Consider the following 26926-nt stretch of genomic DNA (forward strand, 5'->3'; position numbering starts at 1 on the left):
TTATTTAGGTGAAAGCTCCAAAATGCTTGCCTAATATGTCTGTTTATCCAAAAGGAAGTAAAAAGGGAGAGCTAGAAAGATAGCATTGCATCACATTACATGGCAATGCAATGCACAGTTGCTGAAGTTGAACCAAAATGAGCTTGTAATCTGGCTTCTGCAACTTTGAACATGAAAAATCCAATGAGGAGAAGAAAAGCAAAGCCAAAGAGTCCATCCCAAAATCCGACAAACAAGCAAAATGAACAAAAAACATTGAATTCAATTCTTTCTGATTTTAGAAACTGCATTAAAGAAGGGGTGCACCGGTCCTGGAGATACTGCAATACCAGGTCAATGCGTGGAGTGGACAGAGCAAGCTCTTTTTCCATCTCCCTGTTCTAAAAATCCATTTAATATATGGTCCCCAGATAGGGGACGTATCAGATATTAAACTGATAAGAACAGATTTTTTTTGATTGAATATATCTTTTATTAGCACAAAAAATAAGTTAACAGACAGTGTACAGTGCCGCAGCCCAGTACACACAGAATTCTACATCATATTTACATAGCATGAGGATACGACGCACTAACTAGACACATCACACCCCTATGCTACACAAAACACTCAATCTGAAAGAAAAAGCATGTCAATCAATACAGTACGACGAACCGTGATAAGGGATGGGGATTGGGAAAAAGGGGATGGGGAGGGGAAAATCACAGGCCCGAAGCTTTATTGAAAGACAAGACACATAAGGGGAGAGGGGGAGGAGGGGTTTAGTCCTCGTCCTCGTCCTCCGGACCGTCCATGATGGAATAGTCTCTGAGCAGGCTGTGGATCAGCCTGCGGCAGTCCTGGATGGACATCCTCTCCCTCCTCAAGATGAGCCGGTTCCTGGCGACCCAAACGGCATCCTTGAAGCAGTTCATAAGGCGCCAAGCCTCCTGGATGGCTCCGACGGTATGAACCCCAGGGAAGAGTCCGTAAAGCACAGAATGGTGCGATAGGCTCGCCCTGGGGACAGAGTTCCTCAGGTCGTCCTCAAGTGCAGTCAATAGGCGCTGTGCAAATCCGCAGTCCCAAAAAGTGTGCAAAGATGTTTCCTCCACGAAGGGGCACCTTGGGCAGTACCGGGTCTTGCACAGGTTCCGGGCATGCATGAATGACCGGACGGGCAGTCCGCCCTGAATCGCCATCCACGACAAGTCCTTGTGCCCGTTGGTCAGCCTGTCAGACGACACATTTGTCCACACAGTCTCCAGCGTGTCCTGGTGAAGTCCTGTGATGTTCTCCACGTCATCCTTGGCTCTGATTAGCTTGTGGATAGTTTTGGGCTTCCACAAGTCGGGCTTGAGTCCCTCCAGTTGATGCTTCCCCACAAATCGAACGACGTCTCCGTAGAACCATGGCGTCGTCCAGTTGTAGGGGAAGGAGCTGTCCCACTTGTCCCAGCCGAGTCGCCTCCAAAGAGGAAGCAGGAAGAAGCGAGACATGGACCTGCCCGCGGAGCCATTCTTGACTTGCAAAGTCCGGCGGACACAATCACACACAAAAGAGGATCGCAGGAGGGTGGGGATATCTGGAACGCCCTTCCCACCCTTGCGAGGCTCCTTGTACATGACGGCCCGCCTGACTCTGTCCATCTTGGATCCCCAGACAAAGTGAAACACTGTCCTGGTAATGGCCCTGCACACAGTGACGTGTGGGGGCCAGGCCTGCGCCGTGTACTGCAAGACGGGCAGGACCTCATTACGCAGGACGAGTGCCTTACCCTCACAAGTGAGGTGTCTGAGGCTCCAGAGTCCGATCCGTTGCTTCACCTTGGCCAAGCGTTCTTGCCAGGACTTGAGGGCCGCTCCTTCCTTCCCGAACCAGACTCCCAGCACCTTGAGGAAATCCGGTTGAATGTTGAAGGGGAAGGGGGCGGAGGAGGCCGGCTGCCAATCCCCGAAGAGCATGGCTTCCGACTTCCTGCAGTTGACTTTGGCCCCTGAAGCCCGGCCGAACCTCTCACACGTCTGGACGAGGGCGTCGACTGAACCACGATCAGCGCAGAAGACGGTGACGTCGTCCATGTAGAGCGAGCACTTGACCTCGTGTCGTCCCGGACCCGGTGCGGTGATCCCTCTGATCTCTCCATTCTGCCGGATAGCCTCTGCGAAGAGTTCTATAACACAAACAAAAAGAAGAGGTGATAGAGGGCAGCCTTGTCTGACCCCAGAGAGGACAGGGAAGGGGTCAGTCTTCCAGCCGTTCACCAACACCGAGCTGTGGATATCAAAATACATCAGACGGACATACGAACAAAACATGTTACCCAAACCTAACCGGTGCAGAGCTCGGCCCATGAACTCGTGGGAAACCCGGTCGAAGGCCTTCTCCTGATCCAAGGAGACCAGGGCCGCGTGTGCGCGGCGGACCTTGATGTACTCGACCGTGTCCCGCACGAGAGCGAGGCTGTCTGCGATGCGACGTCCAGGGATGCCGCAGGTCTGGTCCGGGTGGATGATCCGTCCGATGACCGTCTTAAGTCGTGTCGCCATCGTCTTGGCCAGGATCTTGTAGTCCACGTTGAGCAGAGTGATGGGACGCCAATTCCTCAGGTCGCACCTCTCTCCCTTCCGCTTGTACAGGATCGTGACCATTCCTTCCCTCAAAGATGGAGGCATTCTACCCTCCACCACCATCTCCTCGTACAGGTCCAACAGGTCCGGACAGATGAGGTCTCCCAGCGCTACATAGAGCTCCGCTGGAAGACCATCACTGCCCGGGGTCCTGCCGGTCCTAAAGGATTTAGCGGCAGAGAGCAATTCGCCCACCATCAGAGGTTTGTCCAAGGCTGCCGTGCCTGCAGGATCAAGATGGTTAGTGATACCTGACAGGAACTTATCAGCAGCGTCGGGGTCGGTAGTCTTGTGGGAGTAGAGTTCGCTGTAGAAGTCGCTGACGACCCTCATCACGTCCTCCTTCCCACGTCGCATGTTTCCGCTCTCGTCTCGCAGCTCGTTCAGGGGCGTGTGACCGGCATGAAGTTTCCTGAAAAAGAATGAGTTACATTTCTCACCCTTCTCCAGATTCTCCACTTTGGAACGGAAGATGATTCGCTTGGACTCCTCCTCAAAGTGCCTTTTCAGGCTCTTCTTGGTCTCCTCCAGCTCCTCCCTCACGTCCCAGCCGCAGTGAAGAAGGTCCTGCAGCGACCGCAGCTCGCGCTGCAGCCCTCTGAAGTCCCTCCTCTTCTCACACTCCTGTTGTCGACCCTTGGCCTGAAAGAAACAGCGAAACTCAAGTTTAACATATTCCCACCAATCAGAGACTGTTTGGAAGCTACCCTTGTAGGACTGCCACATTGCGTAGGCTGCTCTCAGCTCCTCCACGACTTCATCCTGAGCCAGCAGAGCACAATTCAGCTTCCAGGAGCCGGGGCCGGACGGAAAACCGTTGCCGAGGACACCTTGTAAGTGAATGGCTCTGTGGTCGGAGAAGAAGCAGGAGACCATCGAGTGCCTACTCTGCCTGACTGCCCGAGAGGTGAACACAAAGTCAATCCTGGAGCGGAGTGAGCCATCGGGTCGGCTCCACGAATAGTTCGTGGAGCCTCTCCCCATGGAGCCCACCACGTCCTGAAGAGAGGCCTCGGTTACCATCTCGATGAGCAGCTTGGACGTGATGTCCAACTTGGCAGATGTGCCAGAACTACGACCGTCCTCCTCGATGGGGCAGTTGAAATCCCCGGCCATCACTAAGGTCCTGGTGGTGGCAAGCTGAAGCCGCAGGGTCTGGAAAAGCTCCAAACGCTCATTCTTCAGTGGGGACGCATACACGTTGATGAACCTGACAGGTTCTCCCGCCCAGTTGCCATCTACAACAAGAGCCCTGCCGCAGATGAGCTCCTGGACGGACTCAAGCGTGAATGCGCCCCCCCTGATCAGAATTGCGACCCCCGCAGACTTGCAGTCACCCCCACCGGACCAGTAGGATGGACCGTGGGACCACTCCCTGGCCAGATGTTTGAAGGACCTAGAGGAGGGAAGGGAACATTCCTGCAACATATAAACATCACACAACTGGGAAGTAAGGAAGGCATAAATAGTCTGACGTCTGAACTTGTCCTTGATGCTCCTGACATTAATGGAAAATAAGTTAATATTAGCCATCATGTAGGGAAAAAAGAAAAAGTTAGCGCAGGCAATACACCTTAGTTACCACTCCGGTCGGGTGGTCCCTCGTCGGTGTTGACTGCTGGTGACGGGATCACCAGCAGGCCCTCTTCCTCCATCTGGTCAAGCAGCGCGGCCTCAATCTCGGCGACCACCAGTTCCTCCTCTTCTGGCTCGGCCACCAGGGTCTCAACCATGTGCTCCATCTCTTCTGGCTCAGGGAGGGTATCCTCCTTTTCGCCTACGAAATCCAGAATCTTCTTTTTGGAGGATTCAGTAGCAGGGCTGTCCTCCACCTTCCTCTTTCCCCGGGTTGGAACTGGGGAGACAAGAAGGGGAAAATCCTCCTCGGAATAGATAGCGGCGGGTGGAGGAAAGGTTAATTCCACCGCTACCATGGTCTGGGGAGGGAGAGTGGCTGCCGGGGCAGGGGAAAGGACACCTGCTGAGGAGTAGGGGAAGGAGGAAGAGGAAGTGGAATCCTCAGCAGGGGTGGCCGGGGTGGGGGGGGATTGGACGGGGGTGGCAGGGGGAGGGATCGAGAGAGGGGTGACAGAACTCTTACCCTCCTTTGACTTTTTCTTCTGCTTCGGAGCTGCTGGGACCGTCGCTGGGGCTTTGGCCACCGACTCCTTGACCGCTTTGGCCTTGGTCGTCTCGGCCTTGGCCGCTGGGGCCTTGGTCGTCGCGTCCTTGACCTTCACAGGCCTGGTCGTCGGGGCCTTGTCCTCCGTAGCTGGGGTCGTCGCAACCACCGATGCCCAGGATCTCTCACGCCTGGGGCAATCCTTGTACAGATGAGCCGCCAGCCCACACAGGTTGCAGGACGTCTTCTTCGGGCAGTCCTTCGAGCTGTGTCCCGTCACTCGACAAATCCTGCAGGCATCCTCCTTGCAGTCCTTCATCTCGTGGCCGTTCTTGCCGCATCTCCTGCAGTTCCGCGGCATGTCCGGGTAATAGATGAGGCCGTAGGAGTTGCCCAGGGAGAATGTCGGGGGCAGGTGCCGAAGTCCGTCTGAGTACGCCAGGTCCCTGTGAAGTCTAACGGTCACCGACCACTTACCTGTCCAGAAGCCGAGTCCATTCAGGATGTGAGAGGGTTCCTTCACAACCAAACAGAAGCGTCTCAGGAAGGTACAGATGTCTTGGCCTGGGGTGTGCGGGTTGCGCATGGAGACCGTGATCCTCCTTTCATCCCTCTGGATAGGGCAGCTACCTGTAAAGGCAGAGAAAGAATTATCCGGTCCTTTTGCGCTTACCATTTCCCAGAACCTCCTGCAGGTGTTCACAGTGGCGAAGGTGACGAAGAAGATCCCCGTCAAGAAGGTCTGGATGCTGAGGGTGTCCGACCTGGAGAAGCCTCGATCCAGCAGCATCTTCTGGCAGAACACGTCCGAGGACATGTCCGGCACCCTCCCATCCACTTCCTTCAGCTTCAGGGCCACCGTCTGCCGCATCCATGGCTCCAGGGCTGGAGCTTCGTGGCGGGACTTCTGGGGTCCCTTCTGCTGGCCAGTCGTGGAGGCAGAGTCCTTGGGGTCAGAATCGGCTCCTGGCTGGGCCCTCCTGGCTGTCCCCAGCTCCAGGCTCTTCTTTTCGGCCTTCCTCGCAGCGCTTGCCATGGCTTTCCTCCTGCAGTTACTTCTTGGAGCTGGATCTGGAACTCTTCCCGGAATGGGTGGAGCTATGCAGATTCTTCTCCCGTCGTGTTCTGGACAAATTCCCCGAAAGGTCTTTGTCTCGATGATTTTCTTCCTCGAAGATTCCACAGGACAGCCCGATTCTTCTCCGAGTCTTCGTCTTCTTCTGGATTCTTTAGAGCTTCTTCCTCCCACCGATATCCGCCTTCGTTCTCTGATGTCAGCTGGGCTCCGAAGCTCTTCTCCTTCCGAGTTCGATCGCTCTCGTCAAGTGTAGATCGTAGCTCTTGTGTTCTTAAAAGAACAGATTTTTTTATCGAAAGCCCGAATTCGTGTACAAAACCCGAGTGCGCTTAAAAAAGTGACAAGTGCCACATAAAAAGTGCACTAGGATGCTGGTCTTCTTGAAACCCTCTCCAAAAGGAGAAGGGTCCCCCAAACCATTCCCCGTCCCTCCGAGCCAAAAGGCCACAGCGAGGAACAGGGACAAAAAGCCACCTCCAGCCGAAGCCAGAGGCGACCCAATCTTACCCCCAGCACCTGCCCGAGTTCTCACCCGAGCAAGGCACTGGGAGCCAAAGACTGTGCTCCCCTCCCGGAAGAGGGGAGCCAACAACGCTCTCCTCCCGAAAGAGGAGAGCCAGGGGGGTTCAGGGGGGAGCGGAACCTGATGGCCACACACTCCCCCCCTAGACCTGCCAAGAGAGGAACCCGTAAGGGAACCGCATCCCGACAAAATCCTAGTAGGACGTGACACACGTGAATAAGTGGACACACAGTGACAAAGAAATTAAATAAATAGTGAAGGTTTCACAGTATAATACTGCCCGGACCTTCGACCGGGAATTGAAAAATTCCCCATCCTAAGGCCAGAAGGCCCGGAATAAGGGTGTGTGCGAAGAAAGAAAATTTGAAGTGCTTGTGCAAATGTGCCATAAACTCAAGTGGGGTTCCCAATCCCAGTGAGTTAAGGCACCCCAGGGTCACCACTCCTGGGGCACTTCACACTTCGGGCTTTCGATCTTCCCCGGCCCAATGGCGTCGATCCTGGGGGGCCATGCTTTCCACCAGATGACTATATTAGCCACCTGGCGTACTAACAAGCGCCTAAACCCCAGTGTGCATAATGTATCAATCTACTAGGGCGGCCAACATCCAAAACCGCCTTTTCGAAAGATACTACACTTGATCTTAGCCAAAAGTCCGAGAAGCGATAACCAGAATTGGTTTCAAACTACGGAGCCACCCAAGGATCCTGAAAAGTCCATTTGTGGAGATGAGCTCCTGGACTCCCGTTAAGAAGACATGTTGTCAACCTCTAGATCCCTTACATGCCTGCACTTTTCGGCTTGCTGCTGCTGCAATCCACGCGTTTTAGATCTGCATAACTCCACCTCTTTAAACACAGCACCTTCACCCCCTGCTGTTCCCACCCGCATCAACACCGTTGGAAGGGAAGAGAACCAATTAAGGCGGGGGGTGGGGTGGAACGAGCAGCTGTCTACCCTTAGCAGGAGGGCTCCTGATTACATACCTCTCCTGCTGCTGCTGCTGGCTGTCCAGCAGCAGACTGAAGGTGGCTGCTGCTGTGCACAGGTATATAAAGGCTCAGAGCCTATTATGACACGCGCAGCCAGCGTTCCATTGCCACATTCCATCTACTGCAGGCAGGATACCTGGCTGGCTGAATGTCGCTGAGAAGCTCACAGAGACCGCCATAAGCAACAGTTTAACAGAATGCCACAGACTAATCAACCAAACTTTTTGGGTTGGGTTCTCTTTTATAGTCTGCAGGCATTAAATGAAAGAAGTCAGTGTTCCAGCAGAAGGAGACAACGTTTCAGAAAAGGCATTGTAGCAAACCAAAAAAGAAATTTTAAGCGCAGCAGAGTAACCAGCGCACATACCTGTTAGCTCAGGTGAGTTTAAAAGGCTGCTGTTGATAACAAGGGCATTTGCTAAATAGATGGTGTGTGTGCAACAATATACTGAAGGTCAATTATATTGTGCAGCTTATCTCACCACCTGTAGTTATTTAGGTGAAAGCTCCAAAATGCTTGCCTAATATGTCTGTTTATCCAAAAGGAAGTAAAAAGGGAGAGCTAGAAAGATAGCATTGCATCACATTACATGGCAATGCAATGCACAGTTGCTGAAGTTGAACCAAAATGAGCTTGTAATCTGGCTTCTGCAACTTTGAACATGAAAAATCCAATGAGGAGAAGAAAAGCAAAGCCAAAGAGTCCATCCCAAAATCCGACAAACAAGCAAAATGAACAAAAAACATTGAATTCAATTCTTTCTGATTTTAGAAACTGCATTAAAGAAGGGGTGCACCGGTCCTGGAGATACTGCAATACCAGGTCAATGCGTGGAGTGGACAGAGCAAGCTCTTTTTCCATCTCCCTGTTCTAAAAATCCATTTAATATATGGTCCCCAGATAGGGGACGTATCAGATATTAAACTGATAAGAACAGATACTACACTTGATCTTAGCCAAAAGGCCGAGAAGCGATAACCAGAATTGGTTTCAAACTACAGAGCCACCCAAGGATCCTGAAAAGTCCATTTGTGGAGATGAGCTCCTGGACTCCCGTTAAGAAGACATGTTGTCAACCTCTAGATCCCTTACATGCCTGCACTTTTCGGCTTGCTGCTGCTGCAATCCACGCGTTTTAGATCTGCATAACTCCACCTCTTTAAACACAGCACCTTCACCCCCTGCTGTTCCCACCCGCCTCAACACCGTTGGAAGGGAGGAGAACCAATTAAGGCGGGGGGTGGGGTGGAACGAGCAGCTGTCTACCCTTAGCAGGAGGGCTCCTGATTACATACCTCTCCTGCTGCTGCTGCTGCTGGCTGTCCAGCAGCAGACTGAAGGTGGCTGCTGCTGTGCACAGGTATATAAAGGCTCAGAGCCTATTATGACACGCGCAGCCAGCATTCCATTGCCACATTCCATCTACTGCAGGCAGGATACCTGGCTGGCTGAATGTCGCTGAGAAGCTCACAGAGACCGCCATAAGCAACAGTTTAACAGAATGCCACAGACTAATCAACCAAACTTTTTGGGTTGGGTTCTCTTTTATAGTCTGCAGGCATTAAATGAAAGAAGTCAGTGTTCCAGCAGAAGGAGACAACGTTTCAGAAAAGGCATTGTAGCAAACCAAAAAAGAAATTTTAAGCGCAGCAGAGTAACCAGCGCACATACCTGTTAGCTCAGGTGAGTTTAAAAGGCTGCTGTTGATAACAAGGGCATTTGCTAAATAGATGGTGTGTGTGCAACAATATACTGAAAGGTCAATTATATTGTGCAGCTTATCTCACCACCTGTAGTTATTTAGGTGAAAGCTCCAAAATGCTTGCCTAATATGTCTGTTTATCCAAAAGGAAGTAAAAAGGGAGAGCTAGAAAGATAGCATTGCATCACATTACATGGCAATGCAATGCACAGTTGCTGAAGTTGAACCAAAATGAGCTTGTAATCTGGCTTCTGCAACTTTGAACATGAAAAATCCAATGAGGAGAAGAAAAGCAAAGCCAAAGAGTCCATCCCAAAATCCGACAAACAAGCAAAATGAACAAAAAACATTGAATTCAATTCTTTCTGATTTTAGAAACTGCATTAAAGAAGGGGTGCACCGGTCCTGGAGATACTGCAATAACAGGTCAATGCGTGGAGTGGACAGAGCAAGCTCTTTTTCCATCTCCCTGTTCTAAAAATCCATTTAATATATGGTCCCCAGATAGGGGACGTATCAGATATTAAACTGATAAGAACAGATACTGCACTTGATCTTAGCCAAAAGGCCGAGAAGCGATAACCAGAATTGGTTTCAAACTACGGAGCCACCCAAGGATCCTGAAAAGTCCATTTGTGGAGATGAGCTCCTGGACTCCCGTTAAGAAGACATGTTGTCAACCTCTAGATCCCTTACATGCCTGCACTTTTCGGCTTGCTGCTGCTGCAATCCACGCGTTTTAGATCTGCATAACTCCACCTCTTTAAACACAGCACCTTCACCCCCTGCTGTTCCCACCCGCCTCAACACCGTTGGAAGGGAGGAGAACCAATTAAGGCGGGGGGTGGGGTGGAACGAGCAGCTGTCTACCCTTAGCAGGAGGGCTCCTGATTACATACCTCTCCTGCTGCTGCTGCTGCTGGCTGTCCAGCAGCAGACTGAAGGTGGCTGCTGCTGTGCACAGGTATATAAAGGCTCAGAGCCTATTATGACACGCGCAGCCAGCGTTCCATTGCCACATTCCATCTACTGCAGGCAGGATACCTGGCTGGCTGAATGTCGCTGAGAAGCTCACAGAGACCGCCATAAGCAACAGTTTAACAGAATGCCACAGACTAATCAACCAAACTTTTTGGGTTGGGTTCTCTTTTATAGTCTGCAGGCATTAAATGAAAGAAGTCAGTGTTCCAGCAGAAGGAGACAACGTTTCAGAAAAGGCATTGTAGCAAACCAAAAAAGAAATTTTAAGCGCAGCAGAGTAACCAGCGCACATACCTGTTAGCTCAGGTGAGTTTAAAAGGCTGCTGTTGATAACAAGGGCATTTGCTAAATAGATGGTGTGTGTGCAACAATATACTGAAAGGTCAATTATATTGTGCAGCTTATCTCACCACCTGTAGTTATTTAGGTGAAAGCTCCAAAATGCTTGCCTAATATGTCTGTTTATCCAAAAGGAAGTAAAAAGGGAGAGCTAGAAAGATAGCATTGCATCACATTACATGGCAATGCAATGCACAGTTGCTGAAGTTGAACCAAAATGAGCTTGTAATCTGGCTTCTGCAACTTTGAACATGAAAAATCCAATGAGGAGAAGAAAAGCAAAGCCAAAGAGTCCATCCCAAAATCCGACAAACAAGCAAAATGAACAAAAAACATTGAATTCAATTCTTTCTGATTTTAGAAACTGCATTAAAGAAGGGGTGCACCGGTCCTGGAGATACTGCAATACCAGGTCAATGCGTGGAGTGGACAGAGCAAGCTCTTTTTCCATCTCCCTGTTCTAAAAATCCATTTAATATATGGTCCCCAGATAGGGGACGTATCAGATATTAAACTGATAAGAACAGATACTACACTTGATCTTAGCCAAAAGGCCGAGAAGCGATAACCAGAATTGGTTTCAAACTACGGAGCCACCCAAGGATCCTGAAAAGTCCATTTGTGGAGATGAGCTCCTGGACTCCCGTTAAGAAGACATGTTGTCAACCTCTAGATCCCTTACATGCCTGCACTTTTCGGCTTGCTGCTGCTGCAATCCACGCGTTTTAGATCTGCATAACTCCACCTCTTTAAACACAGCACCTTCACCCCCTGCTGTTCCCACCCGCCTCAACACCGTTGGAAGGGAGGAGAACCAATTAAGGCGGGGGGTGGGGTGGAACGAGCAGCTGTCTACCCTTAGCAGGAGGGCTCCTGATTACATACCTCTCCTGCTGCTGCTGCTGCTGGCTGTCCAGCAGCAGACTGAAGGTGGCTGCTGCTGTGCACAGGTATATAAAGGCTCAGAGCCTATTATGACACGCGCAGCCAGCGTTCCATTGCCACATTCCATCTACTGCAGGCAGGATACCTGGCTGGCTGAATGTCGCTGAGAAGCTCACAGAGACCGCCATAAGCAACAGTTTAACAGAATGCCACAGACTAATCAACCAAACTTTTTGGGTTGGGTTCTCTTTTATAGTCTGCAGGCATTAAATGAAAGAAGTCAGTGTTCCAGCAGAGGGAGACAACGTTTCAGAAAAGGCATTGTAGCAAACCAAAAAAGAAATTTTAAGCGCAGCAGAGTAACCAGCGCACATACCTGTTAGCTCAGGTGAGTTTAAAAGGCTGCTGTTGATAACAAGGGCATTTGCTAAATAGATGGTGTGTGTGCAACAATATACTGAAAGGTCAATTATATTGTGCAGCTTATCTCACCACCTGTAGTTATTTAGGTGAAAGCTCCAAAATGCTTGCCTAATATGTCTGTTTATCCAAAAGGAAGTAAAAAGGGAGAGCTAGAAAGATAGCATTGCATCACATTACATGGCAATGCAATGCACAGTTGCTGAAGTTGAACCAAAATGAGCTTGTAATCTGGCTTCTGCAACTTTGAACATGAAAAATCCAATGAGGAGAAGAAAAGCAAAGCCAAAGAGTCCATCCCAAAATCCGACAAACAAGCAAAATGAACAAAAAACATTGAATTCAATTCTTTCTGATTTTAGAAACTGCATTAAAGAAGGGGTGCACCGGTCCTGGAGATACTGCAATACCAGGTCAATGCGTGGAGTGGACAGAGCAAGCTCTTTTTCCATCTCCCTGTTCTAAAAATCCATTTAATATATGGTCCCCAGATAGGGGACGTATCAGATATTAAACTGATAAGAACAGATACTACACTTGATCTTAGCCAAAAGGCCGAGAAGCGATAACCAGAATTGGTTTCAAACTACGGAGCCACCCAAGGATCCTGAAAAGTCCATTTGTGGAGATGAGCTCCTGGACTCCCGTTAAGAAGACATGTTGTCAACCTCTAGATCCCTTACATGCCTGCACTTTTCGGCTTGCTGCTGCTGCAATCCACGCGTTTTAGATCTGCATAACTCCACCTCTTTAAACACAGCACCTTCACCCCCTGCTGTTCCCACCCGCCTCAACACCGTTGGAAGGGAGGAGAACCAATTAAGGCGGGGGGTGGGGTGGAACGAGCAGCTGTCTACCCTTAGCAGGAGGGCTCCTGATTACATACCTCTCCTGCTGCTGCTGCTGCTGGCTGTCCAGCAGCAGACTGAAGGTGGCTGCTGCTGTGCACAGGTATATAAAGGCTCAGAGCCTATTATGACACGCGCAGCCAGCGTTCCATTGCCACATTCCATCTACTGCAGGCAGGATACCTGGCTGGCTGAATGTCGCTGAGAAGCTCACAGAGACCGCCATAAGCAACAGTTTAACAGAATGCCACAGACTAATCAACCAAACTTTTTGGGTTGGGTTCTCTTTTATAGTCTGCAGGCATTAAATGAAAGAAGTCAGTGTTCCAGCAGAAGGAGACAACGTTTCAGAAAAGGCATTGTAGCAAACCAAAAAAGAAATTTTAAGCGCAGCAGAGTAACCAGCGCACATACCTGTTAGCTCAGGTGAGTTTAAAAGGCTGCTGTTGATAACAAGGGCATTTGCTAAATAGATGGTGTGTGTGCAACAATATACTGAAAGGTCAATTATATTGTGCAGCTTATCTCACCACCTGTAGTTATTTAGGTGAAAGCTCCAAAATGCTTGCCTAATATGTCTGTTTATCCAAAAGGAAGTAAAAAGGGAGAGCTAGAAAGATAGCATTGCATCACATTACATGGCAATGCAATGCACAGTTGCTGAAGTTGAACCAAAATGAGCTTGTAATCTGGCTTCTGCAACTTTGAACATGAAAAATCCAATGAGGAGAAGAAAAGCAAAGCCAAAGAGTCCATCCCAAAATCCGACAAACAAGCAAAATGAACAAAAAACATTGAATTCAATTCTTTCTGATTTTAGAAACTGCATTAAAGAAGGGGTGCACCGGTCCTGGAGATACTGCAATACCAGGTCAATGCGTGGAGTGGACAGAGCAAGCTCTTTTTCCATCTCCCTGTTCTAAAAATCCATTTAATATATGGTCCCCAGATAGGGGACGTATCAGATATTAAACTGATAAGAACAGATACTACACTTGATCTTAGCCAAAAGGCCGAGAAGCGATAACCAGAATTGGTTTCAAACTACGGAGCCACCCAAGGATCCTGAAAAGTCCATTTGTGGAGATGAGCTCCTGGACTCCCGTTAAGAAGACATGTTGTCAACCTCTAGATCCCTTCCATGCCTGCACTTTTCGGCTTGCTGCTGCTGCAATCCACGCGTTTTAGATCTGCATAACTCCACCTCTTTAAACACAGCACCTTCACCCCCTGCTGTTCCCACCCGCCTCAACACCGTTGGAAGGGAGGAGAACCAATTAAGGCGGGGGGTGGGGTGGAACGAGCAGCTGTCTACCCTTAGCAGGAGGGCTCCTGATTACATACCTCTCCTGCTGCTGCTGCTGCTGGCTGTCCAGCAGCAGACTGAAGGTGGCTGCTGCTGTGCACAGGTATATAAAGGCTCAGAGCCTATTATGACACGCGCAGCCAGCGTTCCATTGCCACATTCCATCTACTGCAGGCAGGATACCTGGCTGGCTGAATGTCGCTGAGAAGCTCACAGAGACCGCCATAAGCAACAGTTTAACAGAATGCCACAGACTAATCAACCAAACTTTTTGGGTTGGGTTCTCTTTTATAGTCTGCAGGCATTAAATGAAAGAAGTCAGTGTTCCAGCAGAAGGAGACAACGTTTCAGAAAAGGCATTGTAGCAAACCAAAAAAGAAATTTTAAGCGCAGCAGAGTAACCAGCGCACATACCTGTTAGCTCAGGTGAGTTTAAAAGGCTGCTGTTGATAACAAGGGCATTTGCTAAATAGATGGTGTGTGTGCAACAATATACTGAAAGGTCAATTATATTGTGCAGCTTATCTCACCACCTGTAGTTATTTAGGTGAAAGCTCCAAAATGCTTGCCTAATATGTCTGTTTATCCAAAAGGAAGTAAAAAGGGAGAGCTAGAAAGATAGCATTGCATCACATTACATGGCAATGGAATGCACAGTTGCTGAAGTTGAACCAAAATGAGCTTGTAATCTGGCTTCTGCAACTTTGAACATGAAAAATCCAATGAGGAGAAGAAAAGCAAAGCCAAAGAGTCCATCCCAAAATCCGACAAACAAGCAAAATGAACAAAAAACATTGAATTCAATTCTTTCTGATTTTAGAAACTGCATTAAAGAAGGGGTGCACCGGTCCTGGAGATACTGCAATACCAGGTCAATGCGTGGAGTGGACAGAGCAAGCTCTTTTTCCATCTCCCTGTTCTAAAAATCCATTTAATATATGGTCCCCAGATAGGGGACGTATCAGATATTAAACTGATAAGAACAGATACTACACTTGATCTTAGCCAAAAGGCCGAGAAGCGATAACCAGAATTGGTTTCAAACTACGGAGCCACCCAAGGATCCTGAAAAGTCCATTTGTGGAGATGAGCTCCTGGACTCCCGTTAAGAAGACATGTTGTCAACCTCTAGATCCCTTACATGCCTGCACTTTTCGGCTTGCTGCTGCTGCAATCCACGCGTTTTAGATCTGCATAACTCCACCTCTTTAAACACAGCACCTTCACCCCCTGCTGTTCCCACCCGCCTCAACACCGTTGGAAGGGAGGAGAACCAATTAAGGCGGGGGGTGGGGTGGAACGAGCAGCTGTCTACCCTTAGCAGGAGGGCTCCTGATTACATACCTCTCCTGCTGCTGCTGCTGCTGGCTGTCCAGCAGCAGACTGAAGGTGGCTGCTGCTGTGCACAGGTATATAAAGGCTCAGAGCCTATTATGACACGCGCAGCCAGCGTTCCATTGCCACATTCCATCTACTGCAGGCAGGATACCTGGCTGGCTGAATGTCGCTGAGAAGCTCACAGAGACCGCCATAAGCAACAGTTTAACAGAATGCCACAGACTAATCAACCAAACTTTTTGGGTTGGGTTCTCTTTTATAGTCTGCAGGCATTAAATGAAAGAAGTCAGTGTTCCAGCAGAAGGAGACAACGTTTCAGAAAAGGCATTGTAGCAAACCAAAAAAGAAATTTTAAGCGCAGCAGAGTAACCAGCGCACATACCTGTTAGCTCAGGTGAGTTTAAAAGGCTGCTGTTGATAACAAGGGCATTTGCTAAATAGATGGTGTGTGTGCAACAATATACTGAAAGGTCAATTATATTGTGCAGCTTATCTCACCACCTGTAGTTATTTAGGTGAAAGCTCCAAAATGCTTGCCTAATATGTCTGTTTATCCAAAAGGAAGTAAAAAGGGAGAGCTAGAAAGATAGCATTGCATCACATTACATGGCAATGCAATGCACAGTTGCTGAAGTTGAACCAAAATGAGCTTGTAATCTGGCTTCTGCAACTTTGAACATGAAAAATCCAATGAGGAGAAGAAAAGCAAAGCCAAAGAGTCCATCCCAAAATCCGACAAACAAGCAAAATGAACAAAAAACATTGAATTCAATTCTTTCTGATTTTAGAAACTGCATTAAAGAAGGGGTGCACCGGTCCTGGAGATACTGCAATACCAGGTCAATGCGTGGAGTGGACAGAGCAAGCTCTTTTTCCATCTCCCTGTTCTAAAAATCCATTTAATATATGGTCCCCAGATAGGGGACGTATCAGATATTAAACTGATAAGAACAGATACTACACTTGATCTTAGCCAAAAGGCCGAGAAGCGATAACCAGAATTGGTTTCAAACTACGGAGCCACCCAAGGATCCTGAAAAGTCCATTTGTGGAGATGAGCTCCTGGACTCCCGTTAAGAAGACATGTTGTCAACCTCTAGATCCCTTCCATGCCTGCACTTTTCGGCTTGCTGCTGCTGCAATCCACGCGTTTTAGATCTGCATAACTCCACCTCTTTAAACACAGCACCTTCACCCCCTGCTGTTCCCACCCGCCTCAACACCGTTGGAAGGGAGGAGAACCAATTAAGGCGGGGGGTGGGGTGGAACGAGCAGCTGTCTACCCTTAGCAGGAGGGCTCCTGATTACATACCTCTCCTGCTGCTGCTGCTGCTGGCTGTCCAGCAGCAGACTGAAGGTGGCTGCTGCTGTGCACAGGTATATAAAGGCTCAGAGCCTATTATGACACGCGCAGCCAGCGTTCCATTGCCACATTCCATCTACTGCAGGCAGGATACCTGGCTGGCTGAATGTCGCTGAGAAGCTCACAGAGACCGCCATAAGCAACAGTTTAACAGAATGCCACAGACTAATCAACCAAACTTTTTGGGTTGGGTTCTCTTTTATAGTCTGCAGGCATTAAATGAAAGAAGTCAGTGTTCCAGCAGAAGGAGACAACGTTTCAGAAAAGGCATTGTAGCAAACCAAAAAAGAAATTTTAAGCGCAGCAGAGTAACCAGCGCACATACCTGTTAGCTCAGGTGAGTTTAAAAGGCTGCTGTTGATAACAAGGGCATTTGCTAAATAGATGGTGTGTGTGCAACAATATACTGAAAGGTCAATTATATTGTGCAGCTTATCTCACCACCTGTAGTTATTTAGGTGAAAGCTCCAAAATGCTTGCCTAATATGTCTGTTTATCCAAAAGGAAGTAAAAAGGGAGAGCTAGAAAGATAGCATTGCATCACATTACATGGCAATGCAATGCACAGTTGCTGAAGTTGAACCAAAATGAGCTTGTAATCTGGCTTCTGCAACTTTGAACATGAAAAATCCAATGAGGAGAAGAAAAGCAAAGCCAAAGAGTCCATCCCAAAATCCGACAAACAAGCAAAATGAACAAAAAACATTGAATTCAATTCTTTCTGATTTTAGAAACTGCATTAAAGAAGGGGTGCACCGGTCCTGGAGATACTGCAATACCAGGTCAATGCGTGGAGTGGACAGAGCAAGCTCTTTTTCCATCTCCCTGTTCTAAAAATCCATTTAATATATGGTCCCCAGATAGGGGACGTATCAGATATTAAACTGATAAGAACAGATACTACACTTGATCTTAGCCAAAAGGCCGAGAAGCGATAACCAGAATTGGTTTCAAACTACGGAGCCACCCAAGGATCCTGAAAAGTCCATTTGTGGAGATGAGCTCCTGGACTCCCGTTAAGAAGACATGTTGTCAACCTCTAGATCCCTTACATGCCTGCACTTTTCGGCTTGCTGCTGCTGCAATCCACACGTTTTAGATCTGCATAACTCCACCTCTTTAAACACAGCACCTTCACCCCCTGCTGTTCCCACCCGCCTCAACACCGTTGGAAGGGAGGAGAACCAATTAAGGCGGGGGGTGGGGTGGAACGAGCAGCTGTCTACCCTTAGCAGGAGGGCTCCTGATTACATACCTCTCCTGCTGCTGCTGCTGCTGGCTGTCCAGCAGCAGACTGAAGGTGGCTGCTGCTGTGCACAGGTATATAAAGGCTCAGAGCCTATTATGACACGCGCAGCCAGCGTTCCATTGCCACATTCCATCTACTGCAGGCAGGATACCTGGCTGGCTGAATGTCGCTGAGAAGCTCACAGAGACCGCCATAAGCAACAGTTTAACAGAATGCCACAGACTAATCAACCAAACTTTTTGGGTTGGGTTCTCTTTTATAGTCTGCAGGCATTAAATGAAAGAAGTCAGTGTTCCAGCAGAAGGAGACAACGTTTCAGAAAAGGCATTGTAGCAAACCAAAAAAGAAATTTTAAGCGCAGCAGAGTAACCAGCGCACATACCTGTTAGCTCAGGTGAGTTTAAAAGGCTGCTGTTGATAACAAGGGCATTTGCTAAATAGATGGTGTGTGTGCAACAATATACTGAAAGGTCAATTATATTGTGCAGCTTATCTCACCACCTGTAGTTATTTAGGTGAAAGCTCCAAAATGCTTGCCTAATATGTCTGTTTATCCAAAAGGAAGTAAAAAGGGAGAGCTAGAAAGATAGCATTGCATCACATTACATGGCAATGCAATGCACAGTTGCTGAAGTTGAACCAAAATGAGCTTGTAATCTGGCTTCTGCAACTTTGAACATGAAAAATCCAATGAGGAGAAGAAAAGCAAAGCCAAAGAGTCCATCCCAAAATCCGACAAACAAGCAAAATGAACAAAAAACATTGAATTCAATTCTTTCTGATTTTAGAAACTGCATTAAAGAAGGGGTGCACCGGTCCTGGAGATACTGCAATACCAGGTCAATGCGTGGAGTGGACAGAGCAAGCTCTTTTTCCATCTCCCTGTTCTAAAAATCCATTTAATATATGGTCCCCAGATAGGGGACGTATCAGATATTAAACTGATAAGAACAGATTTTTTTTTTTTTTTTTTTTTTTTTTTTTTTCACTCAGATTTCGAAATTAAATGATTTATGTCTTTCATATTTCACAGAAATTAAGACTAAATCCAAGAAATCATCACCGTGAAACACAGAAAAGGTAAGTAGAAACATTTATACTAATACGAACTATTAATCCAAAATATTATTCCACTCCTTCTGCCTCCAGATTTTTTCTGCTTCTTCTATACCTACATCTTTCCTATCTTTCCAATAGTAGATAAATAAATAACTAAAGCTAAGTTTAATACAATCATTAACAGATAACATGGTCCTTTTAAACAATAAAATATTTCTACATTTCCATAAAGCCATTTTAACTACAGAAACAATTAGCCAAACCACTTTAAAGTCTACATTTCTTATACCAATTCCATAAAATATTAAGTTAAAATCAAAAGACCTAAGACTACTTACAACTCCAACCAATGTACTTATCTTCCTCCAAACCCTTTGTGCAAAGTCGCAATTCCAAAAGATGTGTAAACACGTCTCGTCCTCTATACAACCATGCCTCGGACACTGAGAATTCCTCACCAACCCTCTCCTATGATTAAAATCTTTAGTTGGAAGACACTTCTTTATGATGTTCCATAATAAATCCTTTTGCTCATTTGCAATAAATGGCACATTAACCCGTAGCCAAATTTCTTTTGATAATTGTGATGAGAATTGGTCAACCGTACATGTATAACTTCTATTCTCCAAAAACTTTAAAATTTTCCTATGATTTGTTAGTATTTCACATCCCCCACACATCAAGTTAAATTCTCTCATTATTCTTTCCAAAATTATATAATGTTCTGGAGGTAGCCATCTATGGGGTTTCTTCAGATCCATCACACACCATTTATATTTCCTTATAAAAAAACCGCAGTTATATGTTAAAATAGCTTTCAGATTCGATTCTTCGCCAACCAGAACATTAAAACACAAAGAGAGATATTTACAATATAAAAACCTTCTAATATCTGGGAAGTTCTTCCCTCCGTCTTCTTTCTTCTTATACAACTCCTCCCTTCTAACCCTCTCCATCTTTGTACCCCAGAAAAAATTAAAACACTCCTTAATAATCTTCTTCATTACAGAGTCCGGTGGTATAAAAACAACGGCAACATATAAAATCAAGGGTAAAAGCACTTGTCTTATCACTAATATCTTCCCTTCCATCGACAAGCATCTTAGCTTCCACAGGCTGATCTTTTTTCTTACACGCTCCAAAAGTGATTCCCAATTCTTAATATTCCCACAATTTGATGAAAAGAATACCCCTAAAATTTTTATCTCTGGAACCACTAAAAGCCTACAAGCCCCATCCATCATAAAACCACCAATTGATAAAACCCCTGATTTTTCAAAGTTAACCTTAAAACCAGAAGCACCGCTGAACCATTCCGCTGTCCTTAAAACTCTGTTAAAACTTCTCATACTCCTCACAAATACTGTTACGTCGTCCATATATGCCACAAACTTAAGAGGTACATTATTATTTCCCGGTAGAAACACTCCATCCACCACCTTATCGTTTCTAATAGCACTTAAAAGGGGTTCTATCGCACATATGAATAAAATAGGAGACAAAGGGCAGCCCTGTTTAACGCCACAAGTTATCTTAATACTTCCAGATAAAAACCCGTTAACAGACACTTTACTAAAAGATAAATCATATAAACATTTAATACGATTAATAAACTCTTCCGGGCAACCAATTTTCTTTAAAACTTCAAATAAAAAACAATGTGATACTCTATCATATGCCTTTTCAAAATCTAATGTGATCAATGCTAGTTTTTGTGCCCTATCTTTAAAATCCCATATCACATCCCTTATCAATAAAAGTGAATCTGTAATTTTTCTCCCAGGAACTGCGCATGATTGCTCCCCTCCAATTACCATAGATATTACCTTTTTTAAACGGTTTGCAAGTATTTTCGCATAAATTTTGTAGTCTGCATTAAGAAGAGTTATAGGTCTCCAATTCTTGATAAGACTCTTTTCCCCCTTTTTAAAAAGTAACACTATCAACCCTTCTGCCCATGACCCTGGAGTACAACATGAACACATTACATGATAAAATAACTCAAAAAAATCTTCTTTTAAAAAACTCCAAAAACACTTATAAAATTCTATAGGCAAACCGTCCATACCCGGGGTTTTAGAATTTGCAAAGGATTTGATTGTTTCCCATAATTCATTAATCGTAAAATCACTAATTAAAACCTCTTTCCCCTCCTCTGAAAAGGCATACTTTAGGTTATTCAAAAAATGATCCCTCAAAACGCCATCACTTTTTTTCTCTGAAAATAAATCACTATAAAATTCCTCCACCTTCTTAATCTTTCCTTCCAGTACAATTTCACCTTCCACATTTTCCATAAAGTCTTTTTTCCCAACAATTTTTTTAAAGAAGAATTTGGAGCATTTCTCATCTTCTTCCAAAACTCTCACTCTAGCATTAAAAATAATCTCTTTCCCTTTTTCATGTAAAATTTTTTGTATTTGACTTTTAACACACTCAATTTCTTCGTCAAAATTATTTCCATTATTCCTGAAAGTATAAAAACATTGTAACCTAGCATTCAACAACCGATATTGTTCTCTCTTCTCTCTGGCCATTCTTCTACCCACTTTAATAAAAAATACCTTAGTTTCTCTTTTAAAAAAATCCCACCACTCCAGAACATCTTTAAAACTCCTCCTCTTCAATCTCAGTTTTTTATAAAATGTACAAAACTCTAAAACTACTTCCTTGTCCTCTAACAGAGAAGTGTTTAGTTTCCAATGCGTGGATTTCCTGTTTTCTACATTATTACAATCAACAACACATCTTATTAATTTATGATCAGAGAAGCAGCTTAATTCGGAATTAAAAGAGTCACATTTAAAATGGGTAGATATAAAAAAATAGTCAATTCTAGAACTAGCACGATTACTCGACCATGTTACTTCTTCATCTTTGTTTCTCCCACAAGCAACCCATGCATCTTGCAAGTTACTAGCAGAAATAATACCATTTAAAACCGTAACGGAGCTGTCTTTTTTGCTATTCAGATGACAATTAAAATCTCCACTGACAATTATTGGTCCCGACCCAGTTAAAAACATCTGTAAAATTTCAAATAATTCTGTCCTTCTGCTTTTAACAGGATGGGCATAGACACAGAAGCATTTAATTATCAGATTACGTTTTTTGATCTCCACTTTTAGAATTCGACCCGGGTATATCTCCTCATAATCCACTATGTCCCAGTGTTGACTACATAAGAAACCAACTCCATCACTCTTATTTTCATTCCCACCTGAAAAAATAGCTTTTCCACACCAATGTTCTTTAAAAAAATCATAATCAACAGATTTTCTTAGGTTACATTCCTGTAAAAAAATAAAGTCCAAATTTTCCAATCCTAAAAAATCATATAGAGCAACTCTTTTTTGTTCATTATTTAACCCCTGAACATTCAGGGAAGCAAATTGGATCATCCTGGTCTGCCATTCTTAGGGCATGCCCCATCACCCTCGTCTGAAGTAGAAAAATCTTGAATCTCCTGCTCATCTGAACTGGAGACTACAATGTCCTTTGCTACATCTACTTTTTCTATAGCTTTCACTTTCCCTCCACCTAGTATATTCACCTCTCCAACTTCTTCTACCCTTCTTTTCAGAACTCTATCCGAACAGTCCATCTGGACCTGAGTACACGACTGACCACCGGACTGAGACCCAGAAGGTAACGGCTCCACCAGAGGTAAAGTTTTCTGCATGATTCCCACTTTACTTGCCGGCGGGATTTTCTGTATAATTTTACCCAATTCAAATAACACAGAATGTCTCTTCCCCTCTTCTTCCTTTTTTTGTTCTTTCTTCTGTTCCTTTCCCTTCTGCTCTTCTATCTTCTGCTCTTCTTTCTTCTGATCTTCTTTCTTCTCATCTTCTTTCTTCTTTTCTTCTCTCTTCTGTTCTTCTCTCTTCCTCACTTCCTTTTCAGTCTCCACCCGACTCTTCTCCTCTTTATTCTGTTTATATTCCTCTTCCATTTTCTTGAACCTCTCTGCCTTCTTCTTCTCCTTTTCCACCTTTTCTTTCTCCTTCCTTTCATTCTCCATCCTCAGATCCTCCTCCTCATTCCTTGTTCCTTCCATGTCCTCATCAGCTTTTCCTTGTTGCTGACTTCCAGGCACGGTATCCATCTCTTCATCGCCCTTCTGATTCCTCTTTGCAGGGCAATCTTCCTCCTGATGTCCAGCTCCTGGACATTCTGAACACTTTTTGCAACCATTGTCATTATGGCCATATATTCGACATTTTCTACAATATTCAGGCATCCCCGCAAAAAATAAATACCCACGGCTACGGTTTATAAAAACGACCGGCGGGGGCCTCAGTACACCACCCTCTACATCAGGATCTTTTTTGAAAGCCACCAAATAAGTTCTTTTCCCATTCCATACCCCAAATTGCGTTTTTCCTCTTCCCTTCTCAATCACCTTCTCACAGTAAGTACTAAGAAAACACAGGACCTCCTGATCAGAAATGAAAGGGCTGAACATGTGGACTGTCAAGAGTCTAAATGAAAATTGAAACGAGGGGATTACTTTAACCCCCTCGAACAGCGCATTCTCCTTATTAATTTCATAAAGAGAAAATACCCGTTCACACTGGGAACTTCTCATTAAAGTAACGTCATGGAAGCCCCTTGAAAAGAAACTTTGAAAACAATAATATTCGTCTTTTTCAATTTTCAAAAAGCTGCAAATCTTCTCATAGACAAAAGTCGCATCCTTCTCTTGCCTATGACCAGGAGACACCACAAACCTAATTGTGTCCTTAAGCGGGTATTCCTCATGAAAATAGTCATTGGGATTTCCCCCTTGATCAGTCCTCCTACCTCCAGTATTCCTCCTGGACTCCATATTCTCTTCTTTCTTTCTTTCCACAGATAACACCAGGAAAAAAATGAAGAAAAACACCTCCTAGGATCGCCAAACGTCTCTGGATTCCGACCTCCTCTCCGACCGTCCACCACTACACAAAGAAAAGACCGTCCACCAGCGATAAAAGGGTATTCCCAGCTTTGGTCCACCACTCCCAATAGCAGCAATTGGGTAAACCCAAAAGGCCGAGAGCAGCAACCTCCACACAGGTCACCTTTAGCCCAATGACAGGATCCACTACAGATCGTACCAAAAGGCCGAGAAGCGATAACCAGAATTGGTTTCAAACTACGGAGCCACCCAAGGATCCTGAAAAGTCCATTTGTGGAGATGAGCTCCTGGACTCCCGTTAAGAAGACATGTTGTCAACCTCTAGATCCCTTACATGCCTGCACTTTTCGGCTTGCTGCTGCTGCAATCCACGCGTTTTAGATCTGCATAACTCCACCTCTTTAAACACAGCACCTTCACCCCCTGCTGTTCCCACCCGCCTCAACACCGTTGGAAGGGAGGAGAACCAATTAAGGCGGGGGGTGGGGTGGAACGAGCAGCTGTCTACCCTTAGCAGGAGGGCTCCTGATTACATACCTCTCCTGCTGCTGCTGCTGCTGGCTGTCCAGCAGCAGACTGAAGGTGGCTGCTGCTGTGCACAGGTATATAAAGGCTCAGAGCCTATTATGACACGCGCAGCCAGCGTTCCATTGCCACATTCCATCTACTGCAGGCAGGATACCTGCCTGGCTGAATGTCGCTGAGAAGCTCACAGAGACCGCCATAAGCAACAGTTTAACAGAATGCCACAGACTAATCAACCAAACTTTTTGGGTTGGGTTCTCTTTTATAGTCTGCAGGCATTAAATGAAAGAAGTCAGTGTTCCAGCAGAAGGAGACAACGTTTCAGAAAAGGCATTGTAGCAAACCAAAAAAGAAATTTTAAGCGCAGCAGAGTAACCAGCGCACATACCTGTTAGCTCAGGTGAGTTTAAAAGGCTGCTGTTGATAACAAGGGCATTTGCTAAATAGATGGTGTGTGTGCAACAATATACTGAAAGGTCAATTATATTGTGCAGCTTATCTCACCACCTGTAGTTATTTAGGTGAAAGCTCCAAAATGCTTGCCTAATATGTCTGTTTATCAAAAAGGAAGTAAAAAGGGAGAGCTAGAAAGATAGCATTGCATCACATTACATGGCAATGCAATGCACAGTTGCTGAAGTTGAACCAAAATGAGCTTGTAATCTGGCTTCTGCAACTTTGAACATGAAAAATCCAATGAGGAGAAGAAAAGCAAAGCCAAAGAGTCCATCCCAAAATCCGACAAACAAGCAAAATGAACAAAAAACATTGAATTCAATTCTTTCTGATTTTAGAAACTGCATTAAAGAAGGGGTGCACCGGTCCTGGAGATACTGCAATACCAGGTCAATGCGTGGAGTGGACAGAGCAAGCTCTTTTTCCATCTCCCTGTTCTAAAAATCCATTTAATATATGGTCCCCAGATAGGGGATGTATCAGATATTAAACTGATAAGAACAGATTTTTTTTTTTTTTTTTTTTTTTTTTTTTTTTCTCCTCAGACGAGGAAATTCCACAGTCTATGGAAACCAGACAAAGGAAAATTCCATCAAAACAGCTGCGTCAAATCCAATACGCAATTTGCTGTCCCCATCATCATCGGAAATATTTATTTCATATTTCAAAACAACAATAACAAAAATCAAGAGGTACTAACAATATATCTCCACTTTTTAACTTTCCATATTCCCTCCGCATCCACTTCCCCTCTCCTCTTTTTGTCCCATAGGAAACACACATACATCTTCCCCAAAATCACCTTCACATTATCCTTTACAGCAATTTCCTTCCTTTTAAACACATACACATTCCTCACATCCCATAACACTTCCTTTATACATGCAAGCATCAACCACAAGACTCTTTCCTTCGTCCCATCACATATTCCCAAACCAAACATAAACAACTCAAAAGACAACAAATTCACACCACACAATTCTTTACACAAAGGCCCCATTCTCCCAATCACATCTCTAGCATACTGGCAATTCCAAAAAACATGCAACACACTTTCCCTTCCACCACAGCCATTTCTTGGACACATTTCACTCCTCACCAAACCTCTATTCCTCTGAAACTCTCTCACAGGTAATACTCCATGTAAAGACTGCCACACAACTTCACTCTGTTTGTTGGTCATACCACTCATCCGCACTTTCTTCCAAACCTTCTGCACATCACCACCCCTAACCATATTTATTCCACATTCTACCTCTCTACATTCAATCATCCTATACACAGCCTTCTTATTCTCCAGCAATCTCACATCTGCATCACACAGTTCATACCTCACCAAAAACTTATAAACCCACACATACCATACAGGCACCTCAAAAGCAATCGGACATCGCAAATCCCTTTCTTGCCACTTTAAACGAAACAAATACGCTCCAAATAAATACCTACACATAGATGAAAACTTTCCATCCGCCCTAATCACTTTCAAAACAAACACAACGATATTCACACCAAAAAACACGTCCAAATTCGGAAAACCCAAACCACCTTTTTCCACTCTTTTAACCAAAATTTCTCTCCTAGCTCTCTCCATTTTCGAGTTCCACAAAAAAACAAATAAAATTCTATTCAAGCTTCTCATACACATATATCCTGGTGGAAATACTACCGCAATATATAAAAATATTGGCAACACCACACTCTTAACAATTAAAATCTTCCCAAAAAAGGATAAACTCCTCAATTTCCAAAAATTCAACTTCTGCTCAACTTTTCCTTTCGCATCATCCCAACTTTCTTTCCCATCCAAACTCTCTGAAAACTTCACACCCAAAACTTTAATAGGTCCATTCACTACATTCACACCTACATCCCTACTTAAACTTCCGCCTCCAAAACCCTTACACTCACTCTTTTCCCAATTCACTTTAAACGCAGATGCACCACAAAAAATAGACACTAACAACTTCACCCGCCTCACCGAACATTCAGAATCACATAATACACACACGTCATCCATATAACCACTCACCTTCCATTCTTTTCCTCCACCTCCCGGCACTTGCACACCACGAATTACCTTATCTTTCCTCAGCATACACAACAATGGCTCAATTGCACAAATAAATGCTACAGGGGACAAAGGACACCCCTGTCGCACACCCGAAAACACATTCACTTTCCTACCCACATACCCATTCATTAAAACACAGCTATAAACACCC

General features: G+C 45.4%; 9 non-coding genes and 2 pseudogenes across 9 annotated transcripts; all 11 read right to left on the reverse strand.

Moving 5' to 3' along the window:
* Positions 1-295: 295 nt before the first annotated feature.
* LOC141211617 (U2 spliceosomal RNA) lies at positions 296-490 on the reverse strand. The gene has a single exon (XR_012281585.1). It is a non-coding gene; the product is annotated as a U2 spliceosomal RNA (small nuclear RNA).
* A 7622-nt stretch (positions 491-8112) lies between these two features.
* On the reverse strand, positions 8113-8303 carry LOC141212189 (U2 spliceosomal RNA). Its single transcript, XR_012282004.1, has one exon. It is a non-coding gene; the product is annotated as a U2 spliceosomal RNA (small nuclear RNA).
* A 1115-nt stretch (positions 8304-9418) lies between these two features.
* Positions 9419-9609, reverse strand: LOC141211577 (U2 spliceosomal RNA). The gene has a single exon (XR_012281548.1). It is a non-coding gene; the product is annotated as a U2 spliceosomal RNA (small nuclear RNA).
* Positions 9610-10724: 1115 nt separating this feature from the next.
* On the reverse strand, positions 10725-10915 carry LOC141212200 (U2 spliceosomal RNA). Its single transcript, XR_012282015.1, has one exon. It is a non-coding gene; the product is annotated as a U2 spliceosomal RNA (small nuclear RNA).
* Positions 10916-12030: 1115 nt separating this feature from the next.
* Positions 12031-12221, reverse strand: LOC141212212 (U2 spliceosomal RNA). The gene has a single exon (XR_012282026.1). It is a non-coding gene; the product is annotated as a U2 spliceosomal RNA (small nuclear RNA).
* A 1115-nt stretch (positions 12222-13336) lies between these two features.
* LOC141212223 (U2 spliceosomal RNA) lies at positions 13337-13527 on the reverse strand. The gene has a single exon (XR_012282037.1). It is a non-coding gene; the product is annotated as a U2 spliceosomal RNA (small nuclear RNA).
* A 1115-nt stretch (positions 13528-14642) lies between these two features.
* On the reverse strand, positions 14643-14833 carry LOC141212234 (U2 spliceosomal RNA). The gene has a single exon (XR_012282048.1). It is a non-coding gene; the product is annotated as a U2 spliceosomal RNA (small nuclear RNA).
* Positions 14834-15948: 1115 nt separating this feature from the next.
* Positions 15949-16139, reverse strand: LOC141212245 (U2 spliceosomal RNA). Its single transcript, XR_012282059.1, has one exon. It is a non-coding gene; the product is annotated as a U2 spliceosomal RNA (small nuclear RNA).
* Positions 16140-17254: 1115 nt separating this feature from the next.
* Positions 17255-17445, reverse strand: LOC141212256 (U2 spliceosomal RNA). Its single transcript, XR_012282070.1, has one exon. It is a non-coding gene; the product is annotated as a U2 spliceosomal RNA (small nuclear RNA).
* A 1115-nt stretch (positions 17446-18560) lies between these two features.
* LOC141211722 (U2 spliceosomal RNA) lies at positions 18561-18766 on the reverse strand (annotated as a pseudogene).
* Positions 18767-25053: 6287 nt separating this feature from the next.
* LOC141211799 (U2 spliceosomal RNA) lies at positions 25054-25256 on the reverse strand (annotated as a pseudogene).
* Positions 25257-26926: the final 1670 nt, after the last annotated feature.

The sequence above is a fragment of the Phyllobates terribilis genome, unplaced genomic scaffold (genome assembly GCF_046119375.1).
Source record: "Phyllobates terribilis strain yellow unplaced genomic scaffold, ASM4611937v1 Scaffold_170__1_contigs__length_4071412, whole genome shotgun sequence".
In the NCBI taxonomy this organism is placed as follows: domain Eukaryota; kingdom Metazoa; phylum Chordata; class Amphibia; order Anura; family Dendrobatidae; genus Phyllobates; species Phyllobates terribilis.